Source organism: Berghia stephanieae, chromosome 15, assembly GCF_034508935.2.
Source record: "Berghia stephanieae isolate SIO BIC M18660-M18661 chromosome 15, UCSD_Bste_1.3, whole genome shotgun sequence".
Lineage (NCBI taxonomy): Eukaryota > Metazoa > Mollusca > Gastropoda > Nudibranchia > Aeolidiidae > Berghia > Berghia stephanieae.
In genome coordinates this window covers 21729887-21739886 of record NC_088374.1, presented here as the reverse complement: position 1 = coordinate 21739886, position 10000 = coordinate 21729887, and the positions used below count along the sequence as shown (strand labels likewise).

At 44.5% G+C, this 10000-nt stretch overlaps 1 protein-coding gene across 1 annotated transcript in view; it reads left to right on the top strand.

Moving 5' to 3' along the window:
- The window catches only part of LOC144960414 (uncharacterized), a 240165-nt gene that overhangs the window by 174974 nt on the left and 55191 nt on the right, over positions 1-10000 (top strand).

Below are 10000 nucleotides of genomic sequence, written 5' to 3'. Positions count from 1 at the left end.
TGAAGGTTCCACATAGTTTAGTGATAGTGTGCGCTTGGCTAAGAAACTCACAACATTGCCATCCGGAAGTTAAACGAACCCACAAAACTTTGTTTAACCTTGATTGTTTAGAGTCAGGTTAATACAGTTTAGTGAGATTTACTCGTAAATACGGATGGCAAAAAACAATAACAAAGATCTGAGTGACGACTTCTAACTATTTATAGAAGGAACGAAATTAATAGGATTCAATAGTCTGATGTCACGTCCGCCCAGCAACGAGCAGCTTGGTTCTAAACAAAGAAAATCGTTATTTTATATTCTTCATGCTGGCTAGAACTTTTTCACGTCATGTGATCAGAATGGATAAAAGTCAAAATATGATTAGATTTATAATGCTTTTCTCCTCTGGATACACTTTTATGATCGTCGGAGAAGTATTTCATAAGGGCGTCCACCATTGTTCCGATAGTTTAGAACCGGTTACTAAATTACTATGAGTCATTACGAGGGAAGTGACGTCACGACTGTGGAAGTCTAGTGACATCACTCGGCTCTTTGTTATTGGTATTAGACAGCCGTTTTAGTGAGTATTGTCACTAAATCATATCATTCAGACAATGATAAATTCAATGTCTAAGGTCACAGATAGTGTCGTGTGTTCGTACGTAATATCAGGCTGGCGGATGTTGTATTTTACCTAAACGCAAAGCATCAAGACACGACGTGTATATAAGAATGATGATGATGATGATGATGATGATGATGATGAGGATGATGATGGTGATGATGATGATGATGATGATGGTGATGATGATGATGATGATGATGATGATGATGATGATGATGATGGTGATGATGATGATGATGATGATGATGATGATGATGATGATGATGATGATGATGATGATGATGATGATGATGATGATGATGAAAAATATAATACTTGACATTTTTGGTTGTGTGCACAATATCCGCTAGATGTGCTCAAAGCGGTTTAAAGCAGAAATTAGAATTGGTTTTTTGTTGTCTTTTTTTTTTTTTTTTGTTGTTTTTTTTTTTTAAAGAGAGAAGAAAAAAAAGGCTTAAATTTTTGTTTTATGATGAAGGTGATGACGAACACGACGATGATTATGATGATGATGAGGAGGAGGAGGAGGAGGAGGAGGAGGAGAAGGAGAAGGAGGAGGAGGAGGAGGAGGAGGAGAAGGAGGAGGAGGAGGAGGATGAGGAGGAGGAGGAGGAGGAGGAAGAGGAGGAGGAGGAGGATGATGATGATGATGAGGATGATTATGATGGTGATGATGATGATGATGATGATGATGATGATGAGGATGATGATGACGACGTCGATGATGATAATGGTCGTAATGATTTTGACCGTGATAATAATGGTAGTTATTTATCACCATCACAACGATGACGACGACGATAACGACAATGATAATGATAACATAAATACAGTAGACACTCCATTTAAATCAAAGACCACTCGTGTAAACTTCATTGTCATTTCCCACACGCCAAAGCGTCAAATCTCCCAGACGCCAAAGCGTCAAATCTCCCAGACGCCAAAAGGGTCAAATCTCCCAGACGCCAAAGCGTCAAATCTCCCAGACGCCAAAAGGGTCAAATCTCCCAGACGCCAAAGCGTCAAATCTCCCAGACGCCAAAAGGTCATATCTCCCAGACGCCAAAAGGCTCAACGACCTGTCAACTCGTGTTTAGAGCTTATCTCAAATTCCATTCTTTTCCATCCCTTCTTGTATCCGGCATCCGGCATCCGGCTCATACTATAACTCTTCATGAAAAACTTAAGCTTCTATAATATAGCACAATATCCACTAAACTGGCTTCTCAACCAACAAAGTGTCCGAGATCGATCCCGGGTGCAGTGGAGAATTTTTTCTGACCCCCTTCCCCCCCCCCCATTCCCCTGTCCACGCAGCAGTGATTGGGTAGCTGGGACTGATAGATCTGGCGGAAAGTACTTTGCGATAGACTAGCGTCCTATCCAAAAGACAGCAAGCAATTGGTTTTGTCCTTTCACGTTATAGAAACCGGGATAAACTCGGCCGGCTCTTTGGGCCCGTGGCTCTGAAGGAAGATCCACTAAACGTGCTTAAGGCGCTTTATAATAACAGAAAATAAAGTGAATATAAAAGTGTCAGAAAAAAAATAGAGAATAGAAATGTCGCGGCGATTGGGACTCGAACTCACGGCCTTACTGATATGACACCTCCGCCTGGCCGTGAGAGAGACGCTATACAGTCGACGCCATCCTACACTCAAAAAAAAAAGTTGTTTCAAACATAGTGTCTATCCTGAGTCCCTCTCCCGACTTCTTGAGGTCATGGGTTCAAGAGAGACAAACAAACTCCACGAAGTTTGTTTACAAGCCAGCAGTAATGCTAAATCTCTATTCTTAACACAAAACATAATATAACATAGAGACGATTGAGACGTTGAGTAAGCTCCGATATTGGGGGTGAATATTACTTACTTACTTACTTCATCCTCTTCGGGCCTTGAGGCACATAGGACATCCACAAGACATCTCCATTTTTGCGATCGGCTGCTTTTGCGGTGGCTGTATTCCAGGACAGGCCTGCTTCTTTTAATTTTAATTCAGAAAAATGAGTGGAGCAGGAATTTATTTATGTTGATAATAACAGAAATTGAAGTGAGCAGAAAAGAGCCAGAAGTGATTTCAAACATAGTGTCTATTATGAGTCCCTCTCCCGACTTCTTGAGGTCATGAGTTCAAGACACACAAACAAGCACCGCGAAGTTTGTTTACAAGCCAGCAGTAATGCTAAATCTCTATTCTTAACACAAACATATAACATAGAGACTAATTAATTCTAATTGAGCTTTTATATAGCGCAATATCCACTAAATGTAGAACGAGACATGACGCCTGTCAGGCGATATTACAATTTCTTTTCCGGACAGAGACAACGCCAGGTACTCATTTCACACGGTGAGAGAATGTGAGCAAAGAGCCTTTTCCACGGACTCAACTATGCGTCGAGCTATTTATTTATTTAGCTAGTTATTTCATTGGTTGAACTATTGAATACAACTCACGATTTGTTTTCTTTTGTGGCAAAAGACTGGCATTTTGATGTCATTTTTTGGTCAGTGTCAGGCCATGACTTTACGATGGCTACGCTCGAACCCACGACCTTACTGATACGACAACTCCGTCTGGCCGTGAGAGAAACGCTATGCAGTCAACGCCATCCTACATTCATAATTATAGGGAATGAGATTAGCGGAAGAGTAGCATCCCTTGATTGGAGGTCACTTTACAGAGAGACGTCAATTTGGTTTTGCGCATGCGTCTCTCTCTCTCTCTCTCTCTCTCTCTCTCTCTCTCTCTCTCGTCCCCGCTTTCGGCGAAGTGTCTCAAGCCGCTTTCAACGGAAGCGAGGACGAGAGACGCATGCGCACAACCAACATGACGTTCTCTCTCTAATAACTTTTCCGCCGGTGACGTCCAATCAAGGGACGCTACTCTTCCGCTAATCTCATTCCCTATAGTGATTTCAAACGTAAGCTACGATAAGGGGTCCTTGGCCAACAGCAATATTTAACATATTCTACGATTCATATCACGTGCGGCTATGTGGTCTAGCGGTATGACACTCGCTTTCGGATCGGAAGGTCCTGGGTTCGAGCCTCGCGCTCGGCGCGTAGTTGAGTCCTTGGAAAAGGCCTTTTACTCACATTGTCTCACCGTACTTAGGTGTAAAATGAGTACCTGGCCGTTAACAGCGTTGTCTTTGTCAGAAAAATTGTAATATCGCCTAACAGGCGTCATGTCTCGTCCTACATGTTATATGTTGTTGTTGACCAGGGACTCCTTGTAAAACGCTTTGAGCACATTTAGTGGATATTGCGCTATATAAGAGCTCAATTCTTTTTTTAAAAAAATAACATCTGATAGGCGAAATCACACATTTTTCCCCGACAGAGACACAACAACGCTGTTAAACGACCAGATACTCATTTTACACCTGAGTACGGTAATGAGAGAGAATGTGAGAAAAGGGCCTCTCTCGAGAAGGACTCAACTATGCACGCTCAGGACTCAAAAGAACCCAGGACCGTCCGCTCCAAAGGCGAGAGTCATTCCACTAAACCACATCGCTGCATAGAACTAATCTCAAATTCCATTCGCTTTCACTCTTTCTTGTATCCGGCATCCGGCACATAATAAAAAAATCTTTATGAAAGCCGACCGTTTACTATTTGTAGAAACCGATTTTCTCAAAATTAGATAATATCGATACAGATGTCAGGAAATTAGAACTAGGCCAATCGTATTTACGTCAACAGTCGCAAAACACGATCATGATAACAATAATAGCGGAAAGGAACAGATAACTCTTAATGAAAAATACTCCGATTGTCTCCCCTTGCTGTTGGTATCGAATATCGTGAGACGGGAGGAATGATGAATTATCGATATCGTTCAATGGTTTTCAGGTCGCTGTAGAATCGTGGCGAAGAAAAGATAACTCTTTGGTGAAAAGATTGCCTCCCCTTGTTTTGTAATATTATATCGAGAGCTTGGATTTATATATTACATATATCGATATATCCTCTCTATTATATTTTGCTCTATAAACCGCTGTATAATTTCTTCAGATATTACTTTCCTTATATGATGATATTGCTCCAGTATATTAGTTTTCAGATTTAAAGAAAAATAAGACACGGATTGGTTTTTAGTTCCTTTCCGTGTGAAGTGAATGCTCTTCCAATTGAGCTATCAAATCAATTTTCAATTTTAAAGGTTTATTTTTAGGCAATTGATAATGTAACTCATTTAAATATCGAATTTTCAAACAACAAATCAAAGTATGTAAAATCAATAATAAACGAAAGCAAATAAGAACGTCCACAGAAGTAGTAAAAACTTTTTAAAACGACATTACCAACACTACAAAACATTAACACCACCAACACCACAACGTCATTACCATCACTACCAACAGTGAACACCACCACCACCACCATAACAACATAACAACCTCTACCTACCACCACTTAACACCACCACCACCATAACAACATTACCACCTCTACCTACCACCACTTAACAATACCACCACCACCACAACCACAAAAACGAGATTACCACCACTTAACACTCCACCACCACCACTACAACTACATTACCACCACTACCACTGCTTAACACTACCACCACCACCACAATGACAAACCCACCAGTACCACTGAACACTACCACTTAACACCACTACAACCACATTACCACCACCACCACCACCACCACCACCACCACCACCACCACCACCACCACCACCACAATGATAATCCCACCAGTACCACTGAACACCACCACTTAACACCACTACAACCACATTACCACCACCACCACCACCACCACCACCACCACCACCACAATGATAATCCCACCAGTACCACTGAACACCACCACTTAACACCACTACAACCACATTCCCACCACCACCACCACCACTACCAAGTCTCATTAATTCACTCAATCCTAGAGATTTTTGCTACTTTTCAACATTGGAAAAATAATGTATTAAAAATTAGCATGTACCTAAATAGTTTTATTCAACTACCATTAACATGTAAAAACTAAAAACATTAGCTTTGATACTACGCCTATAATTTCTCTCAGAAAAATGTAATAAATAGGCATGGGGGTAAAAGTAACATCGGGTATACTACGGATATAGTCGGTGTTAGGGTTGAGTGAGTTAATCATCACAACCACACCACCACCACCACCACCACCACCACCAACAACAACAACAACAACAACATTAGCAGCAACAGCATTGTCAACAAAAACCGCCACCAAATCAACAAGGAAAACGAGGGCAAATCCTCACTTCAAACGACAAGACAAGTTGACGGACACGCCAATGTACTAGTTCTCAACGGTATCTGGAAAAACCCATATTTAAAAATTTGGCCAGAAAACTCGTCCTTCAATTATCGATCGATTTAAATTACCCTAATCTTGGCAAAAATGTCTTCGCGAAGTCCCAGGTTTGAGACATTTTTGCCAAGATAAGGGTCATTTAAATCGTTCGATAATTGAAGGACGAATTTTCTGGCCAAATTTTTTAATGTGTGGTGTTTCCATAGTTTGGTATAATTCTATGTGGTTTTCACACCAATGCACACCAGGCAAGTGGGCCGACAAATGATAGAGACAAAGGGCAGACGATTTGAATTCAAAGGGCACGATTGAATGGGACAGTTGCTTCCCCTTGTTCGTTTGGTTATTTGCCCTTTAATCTCAGGATTTCTTCGCCTGCCGTTTCTTGTGCTGCTCTGATGCTCCTGCGTTTCCGATCAGAAAGTTCTATCTCATCTCCAAACACAGAAAAATATATTTTTAAAAAAAGATGAATAAATGTGAACATTTATATATATATAATATATATATATATTTATATATATATATATATATATATATATATATATATATATATATATATATATATGCATATATATATATATGCATATATATATATATATATATATATATATATATATATATATATATATATATATATGTGTGTGTGTGTAATAGAGTCAGACAACCGGGTAGTTGATGCCGGCGAGTGTGATAGAGACAACCGGGTAGTTGATGCCGGCGAGTGTGATACTGATGGAGACAACCGGGTAGTTGATGCCGGCGAGTGGTAGTAGTAGTATTGGCAGAGTGTAGAGGCCGTGGGAGTGGATGGATCCGGTCCCGGGGTCGACTCAAGAGTTCCAGACTGTAACTGCGGCGGTGGTGCTCAAGTGGGGAAGATAGATCGAGACAATGAAGTGACAGTTTAGTACTACTGTTAGTGATAGTAGCATGACTTCATGTGTCAGAAGTAGAAGTAGGGAGTTGATTTCATGAGCGAAGAACACACACCACAGTCAAGTCCGGAGACACCATAGTCTACCCGAGTCCTAGCCCATCCACTCCAGGGTAGTGGAGGCGATCAAACAACAAAGGCCAGGATGTATAATGATGAAGTCTTTATTCAGGAACAATGGAACAGATCATTCTTTTGTATCGTATTCAATAGGCGTGTAGCAATGAATGGAGCAATGAATGAATGAAACGAATCAATGGCAGAATAATCTCATAATTAATATTAGCCATAGCAGTCCCCCTCGTGGATCTTTACCTTGCAGTTGGTGAGGGGGCTTGAGGCACACGAGAGGGCAAAGGTGTAAATCCCGGTCGACCGTCACGAGACCATCCCGGGTATCGAGCCAACGAGCCACATGAGCTGCTCGCCCCGGTGTGTGACTAAATTTGATCCAAACCCGGTGCCCGAATAGCAGCCCTATCCCGGGCGCCACACTATTGTCCTTATGTCGAGTCCCAATCAGTCCCGTCAATGGCGAAGCGGTCTGCCGCCTAGCCAAATAATACCGCGTTCGTGTCGCCCGGGTCGTCGGCACGTCCGAGAAAAAAGCAAACGTCCCATGCATCAATCGATTCGCGGCCTGCCGATTCGAAAATGCGACGGCGGGGATGGCGAACTGACGCGTATATTGTCCCTGAACGTCGAGAGCCAGAGTATGGCAAAAAATGAGCTTCTATCAAAGCTATTGGCCGTTCATTGCGTTGATATCCTCCTTCTACAGGAGACCCACCTTTATTCAGGCGCGCAATCTTCCCGATTCCAGATCCCAGGCTATACGGTGGTCCAACGCGAGGACACTTCGAGGCTCAAAGGAGGGGTTAGCGTTTACGCTAAAGAGCCATCGAAGGTAAGGGTCATTGAGAGCGTAACGGACAGCAATGGGGTGAACCGAATTTCCGTGGAAGTAGGTGGAATGTGTCTGCATAATATCTACAAACCACCTAGAGCGACTTGGACTACACCACCGGTACCGGTGGTCAGCCATCCTTCCATCTGTCTGGGAGATTTTAATAGCCACCACCACGAATGGGGCTACCGAGACTGCAACGAGGCAGGAAGACAACTCCGCTCATGGATGGACTGTAATGATCTACACCTAGTGTACGATCCTACAGCCAAGGGTACCTTCCGGGGTACCCGCCATAAGAAGGAGTATACTCCAGACCTCACCCTCGTAACGAAAGGCGCGAACGGTGAACCGCTGCAGGTGAAGCGGACAGTCCTCGGGGACTTTCCGCATAGCCAGCACAGGCCGGTTCTTGTCACAGCTGGGGTGACAATACCGAGGGTGCAGTCTCTCCCACTTTGCAGATGGAATTTCAGGAAGGCTGACTGGGAGGAATTCAGTTCCTATATCGAGCAGGTCTGCCCTGCCATTCCTCCCAAGTCCAAGAATATAACCAGATTTAGTAGGCTACTGGTTAAGAGCGCTCAACGCTCTATTCCACGGGGCAAGCGGAAATTCTACACCCCTTGCTGGACAGCAGAGTCGGAAGAGCTGTACCGAGAGTACCAGCAGACCCAGTCCCAGGACACAGCCGATAGACTACTCCAGTCTCTGGCAGAGGGAAGGAAGCAACGATGGCAGGAGACCGTGGAAAGTCTCGACTTTACACACTCCAGCCGCCACGCTTGGCGTTTGATAAAGAAATTGGACCCAGATCGGAATTTCGCGAAGGCTGCACCGGAATGCGAGGCAGACACAATTGCCAAGAATATTAAGAACCGTAGTAAGCGGGTCCCTAATCAGGCCTTTGAGCGCGGTGTCCGCAAGGCGTACCGTACGATTTTGGACTCGCTACCTGCGGAGGAGTCGGACTGGACGGCCCCGTTCAGTCCCCGAGAAGTGGGTGCAGCCATTAGCGAAGTAAAGAACGGCAAAGCAGCAGGGATAGATGGTGTATATCCCGATATGGTGACGCATCTGGGCCCCAGGGCACGGGCCTGGCTAGCAGAGGCAATGTCTGACGTCCTTGCAAAAGGAAAGCTTCCACAAGTGTGGAAGCACGCGAAGATAGTTGCCATCCTGAAGCCAGGGAAGCCGGCGAAGGAGGCAGACAGTTACAGACCCATATCGCTGCTGAGCTGTCTTTACAAATTGTTGGAGCGTGTTCTATTAAACCGATGGGGGCCGGTCCTAGACGCTGCCCTGCCACCCGAGCAGGCAGGCTTCAGGGAAGGGAGGTGCACCACGGAGCAGGTCATTGCCCTTACAGAGCATATTGAGCACGGGTTCGAGAGAAAACAGCAAACAGGTGCTGTGTTTATAGACCTATCAGCGGCGTACGATACGGTCTGGTGCGATGGGTTAATGCTCAAACTTGCAAAAATCATAAGGTGCAAAAAGACCTTGAAGTTGTTCTCTTCGATCTTAGGGGAAAGGCAATTCCACGTCGCGCTGGGAGACGTCACGAGCAAAGTGAGGAAATTGAAGAATGGGGTCCCTCAGGAGTCGGTACTTGCGCCAATGTTGTTTAACGTTTACATTGGCGATATGCCGAACACTTCCTCCCTGAGGCTGGGATACGCAGACGACTGGGCACTCGTTACTCAGAGTAAAGTGTGGACCCGTCTCGAGAGCGTACTCAGCGAGGACGTCACCAGACTCAAATCCTACTTTGACAAGTGGTACCTGAAGATGAACACTTCAAAAACCGTGGCCACTGCATTTCACTTATGCAGTGGTTGGCACACCCGTAAACTGAATGTTCTAGTCGGGGACCAGCCACTCCCATATGAGCCGCGTCCAAAATACTTAGGGGTGACGTTGGATCGCAGCCTTACCTATCGGGTTCATCTCGAAGGGGTTGCCCGGAAGATAGAGAAGGGGAATAGTCTTCTGAGGAAGCTGGCGGGATCGACTTGGGGCGCTAGCCAAGCGCTTCTGAGAACATCCGCCCTGGCACTATGCTATTCCACCGCGGAGTATTGCGCTCCAGTGTGGGGTAGAAGCAGAAACGTTGAGAAGGTGGATGTAAAACTTCGCAAGTCGATGCACATAGTGTCGGGAACGCTAGCAACAACCCCTAGAGAATGGGGCCCGGTGATGGCAGCGATCCAGCCCCCCGATGTCC